This window comes from Brassica napus, chromosome C5, assembly GCF_020379485.1.
Source record: "Brassica napus cultivar Da-Ae chromosome C5, Da-Ae, whole genome shotgun sequence".
In the NCBI taxonomy this organism is placed as follows: Eukaryota; Viridiplantae; Streptophyta; class Magnoliopsida; order Brassicales; family Brassicaceae; genus Brassica; species Brassica napus.
Window position 1 is genome coordinate 41,928,369 of NC_063448.1, and position 7,348 is coordinate 41,935,716.

Here is a 7,348-nt window from a genome sequence, read left to right on the forward strand (position 1 = left end):
AACGTGCGGGATTTCTGAAGACGCTCGAATATTGGCAAAGAGACAAATTTTGGGATCTCGTATCATTTTGATACTATGCCTAGAGATGTTAGAGACCATTTCGCTGGGTTTAGGGCAAGACCTAGGTTTACTCCTGGTTTTAGAGGGTGCGATGACTAATTCGACTTACGTATCTCGTTTCAGTTTCATCCTGATTCCATACCGATTTAACGTCCGCGATAGGTTCTCGGCTTATACGACTTGTATGGTTGGAACCGAGCATCTCTCCAAGGACAATTTTTTAGCCTCCTGGAAGTGCTGACCAAAAATTTTGGGTTTCTTTTATAGCACTATTATCTTTGTGTTGGATATACGAGTTTGTTGTGATCAGCAACAAACTTAATGGTAAAAATTACAATTTTGAGTCTTCGCGAAGGATATGTTTTGAGAAGATGTTAGTGCGTATGACTGTCTGGTCTTCCAAGAAGGTGCCTTTATCGAGGAAGGAAATTTTGTCGAAAAGTGGTTCTTCAGGCGTCTGCGACGTCTCGCAATGCTGAAGATTGTTTTTTTTTGTATGCCGCGTTTCGTGCTTGAAATGTTTGCGGGCTTGAAGACGTTTCGCGATATTGCAAGAGTTTAGTCTTAGCCCTGCGTTTGAGAAACATTCTGGTTTGTCTACGGATGTTTGCAGCCAAAATTATTGTTCCTGTTTGGATTTGATTTGCGATCGAGGAGTTAGGAGCAAGGGGTCGCGTAAATTTGTCCCCGGAAAGAGGCATCCTCTTACACCGTTCTTTGTGAGGTGTTGGCCTTCCGAGACTTCTTTTGTGTCTATTTGAGGATGTTTCGTATAGCTATGGGAGCTCTGTTACGAGTTTTCCTTACATGCCGCATTTTACGAGTAAAACACAGCGGGCTTAAAGTGAATCGTAGTATATGGAACTTGGTCGATTTTTGACAAGTGGAACCTTTCCGTTCACTGTTTGGTTGTTATGACTGAGTTTTGTTATGACGAATTTACCGTATGATTCCTGTTTTTGGGTCATACAATAATTTTTTGTGTAATCGTTACTTGGCGTTTCAAGACAAATTGCGGATTACCGTTTAGCTGTCAAGTTATTGGAGCGGTGGTCGCTCAATTGTTTTGGCTTTGCATGAAGGCTGTGCTCAGCTTTATAGCCAAAGACGTTGTTGCCAAAGGATTAGACCATGGCACTTTCGTGCTATCAATAAGGTCAAGTCGGTTAGAATCGTCCTTAAAGGGGATGCTGTAACCTAGTTCTGCTTCGAAGGAAAGGCGTAATTGGGCGAGTGAAGAATGGCGTTTATCGAGATTGATAGGCCGAGTATGCCCATGGTGGTAGAAAATGTTTTTCCACTTTAGGGTTAATTTATACGATGAAAGTTTCGTATAATGTTTCCTTTATTCGTATGGAAGTTGTTTCCTTTGTTTCCGATGGAGACAAAGCCTAAGAAGCTCGATACAGAGCCCGTGCAGAGTCAGTTGCAGGGTGATTTCCGGCTCGGACGTGACCAAGCGGAATGAGAGCGGATGCCAGTGAGTAGCAGGGCTAAAGAATGAGACCTTTCAGATTGTGGTGCGAGGAAGTAAAGTTTATATTGGTCGTCCAATGTCAGATCATACAGCTTGGTTTTTGCTATAAGGAAAGTACTTTTTCGTAAAACCTGTTACGTTTACTTTCGAAAGTTACTTCGTATAACATGATCTGATTATACGAAGAATTTTCTGGGTAAGTAACGGGCGGCCGGTTTTTACGAATTTAGCAAATTGACGCGACATATGGAGATGTCAAAATAATGATGTTCCCGCAGATTTTTGAGAAACGTTTCCGCTTTTGTTTTTATTCTTTGGTGAAAGTTTCTTTGAGTCGCTCATGGAGTTTTACCAAAGGTTATTTCACCGAGATCTAGTCGCGAAACGTTTTTGCAGGTTTCTTGAATGAATCAGTTAAACAGCGATAGACTTAGTCGACGAGCGGGGAGGACGTGTTCTCTTTGTCGTATTTTCTGTTACTTTTGTTCTTGATTTTGCTTTGTCGCAAATGTTTTTGATGTTTTTCCGTGAGTCGGTTGGTTCAACGGAAAATGAGAGCGATGCTTTGGTGCCTGAAGATTTCTCGTATAATGACTCTTGTACGAAACTCGTTTTATCAAATCGAAAAGATCTTTATGACTTTAGCAAATCATTGACTTTCATTCTGAAGTTTGGCGGAGGTTTTCTAAATGAATGATTGCGATGATAGATGCTGTATAGTCATTGAGAGTTTTTCCAAGATGGTTTGGATCAGTTCCTAGCGTTTAGACGAATCTCAGATTGTCGTTTGCTTTTAGGATGATCTTGACGAGACATCGCATTGTTCGAATATTTTTCCGCATATTTCTACGAGAGTTTGCTTTGTCGAAAGTGTTTTCTTGTCGAAAGCGTTTTCTTGATCTTGACGAGACATCTCATTGTTTGAATATGTTTTTGAAGTATGGGAGTATACGAGTATAGTATACGCACCTGCTCCGTCCCTTTTTCTCGAGGAATAGAATGATCGACAGTCCGAGTCGGTTTGAAGACGACACGAGCACTTGTGACTTGGTTTTTTACACGTTGACGACTCCGATTATGTCGGTTCCGAGAGAATTTCCAGAAACGAATCGGTTTTAAGACGACGTTTATGTCGCTACGTAGCGACCGAGCTTGGCTTGAGCTTGGTCGCTACGTAGCAACCGAGCCGTGTGCTTGCTCGGTCGCTAAGTAGCGACCGAGCTGTGTAATCGATTTGTTGCGCTTCCTTTTTCCGCGATTAACCTAGAGGTTTTCTGCGGTTTTTGGGAGAACAAGTTTTACCCTTCCGAAATGTTTTCGGCAAATGTGTTTTGGTAAAACCCTTACGCATTGAGATTTCTTTTGTTCGGTAATGAGCCAAACTTACGGGGTTTGATAAGATTTATCGTTTCCCTTTATATTTAAGAAGAGAAATCACGAGCTCGTTTCATTGCACTTCCTGTGACGAAAAGTCGCAGCTAGGTTTTTTCGATTTTTTTTAGGCACTATGGCGTTTGCGTAAGCGTTGGCCATAGGTGCAGTGGCGGCTGGGGTTGTCTTACCAGCGTTGTTGCGAACTGCGATTTTGTATTTCGTATTTCCAGACATTGTTTTGATCAAGCGATTTGTGGCTGAGAGTAAGATTGATCCGCACCCTTCTCGTTCTAGCGCCAAACTGTGGGAACCGAAATTCGCACTGTCGATTTCCGTTTAAATTAGGAAACTAGGAAAACCCTAATTTCCCAGAGGTCCCGGAGATCTGTTAATACCACACGCTAAGCAATCAGAACACGAGATATCAACGACAACGTACAAAAATCGTAAAAAGAGAGCAAAATAGATCTTATTCCGAATCCGTGTTTCAGCGTTACAACAAGGTATAAACCTGGGCTCGAGAGCTTTCGGCGAGATTCCTAGTTCTAGCAAACCTAAGACGGCTAAACCTAATTGAGTCGCAGATAGAAATAACAAAAACGGAAATATGCCTAAATCGCTCTAAGTGCTAAGTTTGCTCCGAAAAAAGTCTCCACCCATGCCTCTCGCCTAGGACCCCTTATATACTGGCTCCTAGGTCAGTTTACGCTTTTCCTCTTCTACCCTTAAGCCGTCATAGCATAAAAATGGAGATATTCCATTTTTTCCGATCTTCGTAATTATCTTCAAAATTGACATTTATCTTTCCTTGCGAACCAAGCGCAAACCGTCATGCGGCTTACGGGCTGTTGGTTAAGAAATCGAAAGTTGGGCCTCGAGTCATGTCTTAGGTCCCTTTGGGCCGTCTTCTGACTCGAAGCGTTTTATTACGGCTTCTTTCGATAAAGAACGAACTTTCTGCGGTTTTTACCGTAAAGTTTGATCGATGACTTAGAATGGCCGGAAACATGAAATGGGTTCGCTACGGTCTTCGGGAGATAGCATCGAAGGATAGACGAGAATGCATGGACTAATGTCGTATCGACGTTTCGAAAGAGCTCGGTTGCTACGTAGCGACCAAGCGGAACGGACGCTCGGTCGCTATGTAACGACCAAGCGGAACGGATGCTCGGTCTCTATGTAGCGACCGAGCTTGGCTCGAGCTCGGTCGCTACGTAGCGACCAAGCAGAACGGACGCTCGGTCACTACGTAGTGACCGGGATTGGCTCGAGCTTGGTCGCTACGTAGCGACCGGGCTTGGCTCGAGCTCGGTCGCTACGTAGCGACCGAGCGGAACGGATGCTCGGTCGCTACGTAGCAACCGAGCGGAACGGATGCTCGGTCGCTACGTAGCGACCGAGCGGACACGCGTTCGGTTGTTGCCTAGCGAGCTTTTTCGAGCTCTTGTCCGATGTCTCGTGAATGTGTTTTCTCCGCAAGATTCTTCGTAAAAACAAATCTTTTTCGAAGATTTATTTTTTGTAAAAACGTTCATGCCGATTTTTATGGACTTTCAGACATTGATTCCGTCGTGACCGATTTTGACCCCAACAGGCAGCTAATGAGAAGGAGATGGATGGTTTCACTAAGAGAGTCCTCAGAATCCCAGTGGAGAAATGATACCACTCAAATTACCCTAAGGAGTGAATTACTCTCTCAAATAAGATGTTCAATTGTAGTACTTAGGGATCGAATCCACAAGGAGCTAGGGAACCTATTAAATCTAGTAATTTATTAATTCTAACTGTTTGTTGTTTTACGGTTTTAAAGTTAATAGCAATCCTAATTGAGGAAGTGTATTGCTCAACTAACAAGATGATTTGGGGGTGTAACTTATTGGAAAGGTATTAGATGTAGGGTTTCTATTCAGGTGTTGGAGATTATAATCCTATAGATGCATATCAGTTGCATGCATGATATATTAGAGCTCAACCCCTTAGACACAGTGATCAGCGATGACAATGTTTCACTGGTTAACTAACTAGATCTTGGATCTCAACTGTCGTTTGTTGATCACAAGAAAGTGTCGATCGATGGCCCTATGGGGATATCGATCGATACACCTTTCACAAATATCGATCGATTGTCAGAAGACAATACCGATCGATGTTTCTAGTTAAGCCTTAGGTGTAAGTTGATAATTCTCACTAGCTTTCTAGTTCAGCGGTAGCCTTTTTCCAGTTGTCTAGTATGACAAATTAGGTTCAGAACTGGATGGTCAAAGATGCTTGACTCATGCAGATTCATAGTTCAATATTCTAGTTAGCTTATCTAGAACAAGCATTAAGAACAATCAATCAATGAATACCACAACTTAGCAATCTATAGTTGAGGCTAATCCCTATAACCTATTTGAACCCTGAATCTAACAGGTAAACTACTCAGACATAGCTAAGCGATTCATGACACAAAATGTAAATAAAAACTACATATAATAGAATAGATGAATCAATAGAGTTCCAATCACAAATCTCTCTATGATCTTCTCTCTTAAAACTCTCTGCTGAAAATAAGAATACAAAGCTGGCTAAAAGTCTCCTACCTCCTAACACTTAGGCAAGTATATATCTATTAGGTTAAAAACTCGTGAGGTATAATCTTGTAATTTGATGAAGTCTTGGGTTTAAAGTCGGCTGGAACCAAGTCGTGCTTCCGCCTCTCGAGATCGAGCGATGGTACAGGATGTACATCAATCGATCTTAATCTTCAATCGTCGAGGCTTCTCTTCTCTATTGATTGACGATACTGGATGTGCATCGATTGATTGTGTCTTCTTCGTATCGACCTCTAATGGTCAGCTTGGATGAATACTCATTTAAGCTCCTTAATACTCCATAATCATCACTTTACTCCAAGATATTTCTGAACCTGAAAACATACCTAATAGGATAGAATATATAGTATATAGATAGTAAAATACTTATATACCATGGGTGAAAATGGGTCATATCCATGGTATATCAAGAAACATTTTGATGAAGTTTATTACACACACCGGCTGTGGATGTTCTTCAGGGAGACTAAGGAGACTGAGGAGGACATTAGGAGAATGTTTCATCATGTCAGGGAAATGATGAAACTAAGGATCACACTGAAGAAGAAGAGTGATCCTGGGAAGTTTGCAATACCATGTCTGGTATAGGGTATTGAATTTCCCCATGCACTTTGTGACACAGGAGCATCAGTCAGTATTCTACCTAAGGTTATGGCAGACCAGCAGGGTCTGAAAATAGAGCCCTCATCAAAAATCTTTCACCTTCGTGGATCTTTCAGAAAGGAGCTCAGGAGGCATTATAAGAGACCTTGAGGTACAGACTGGTAATGCCCTTGTCCCAAATGATTTTCATGTCCTGGACATCAAGCTTAACTGGAACTCTTCACTTCTTCTTGGAAGAGCTTTCCTAGCTATAGTAGGAGCTCTATGTGACATGAAAACCAACAGATAGTGTCTGACACTGATAGATCCAGATGTCCCCTATGACCTAGTTCGAGATGTGAGGCAACAAGTCAACCTCGTGGAGCTTGGATATGATCTTGGCTACATTGCAGCATGCCACTGTGGAGCAGAGTACGAAACCAAGTACTCGGAATCGATCGATACACACACTATCACATCGATCGATACCAATGAGTCACCAACGACCGATGAACGCTATTCCACGTCGCTCGACGGGAAGCAAACGGTAGACCACTACACATCACCAGATCAGTATTATCCAGACTTTGCCTTTCAACAACCCAACAAGAACGGACGAGATGACTATTCCATAGGCAGTTGGGCAGATAGTGGATTCCATGACAGTTTTGCAGTGGAGACTGTGATTCTTTCATCCAATGAGGATCCTAGTGAGGAGTATGATGAGGATTACTGGAAGGAAAGAGCTACATTGATTGCTATACAAGATGAAAGATATTCAACCCATTCATTTGTTGGGGTCAAAATCGGTCACGACGGAATCAATGTCTGAAAGTCCGTAAAAATCGGCATGAACGTTTTTACGAAAAATAAATCTTAGAAAAAGATTTATTTTTACGAAGAATCTTGCGGAGAAAACACATTCACGAAAAATCAAAGAAAGACGCGAACAAGGTTGCCTCGTATCAGCCAGCGCAAAAGCTGGTCACTACGTAGCGACCGAGCTCTCACCAAAGCTCGGTCACTACGTAGCGACCAAGCACGTACACGGCTCGGTCTCTACGTAGCGACCGAGCTCTCACCGAAGCTCGGTCGCTAAGTAGTGACCGAGCACGTACACGGCTCGGTCGCTACGTAGCGACCGAGCTCTCACCAAAGCTCGGTCGCTACGTAGCGACCGAGCTCTCACCGAAGCTCGGTCGCTACGTAGCGACCGAGCACGTACACGGCTCGGTCTCTACGTAGCGACCGAGCTCTCCCC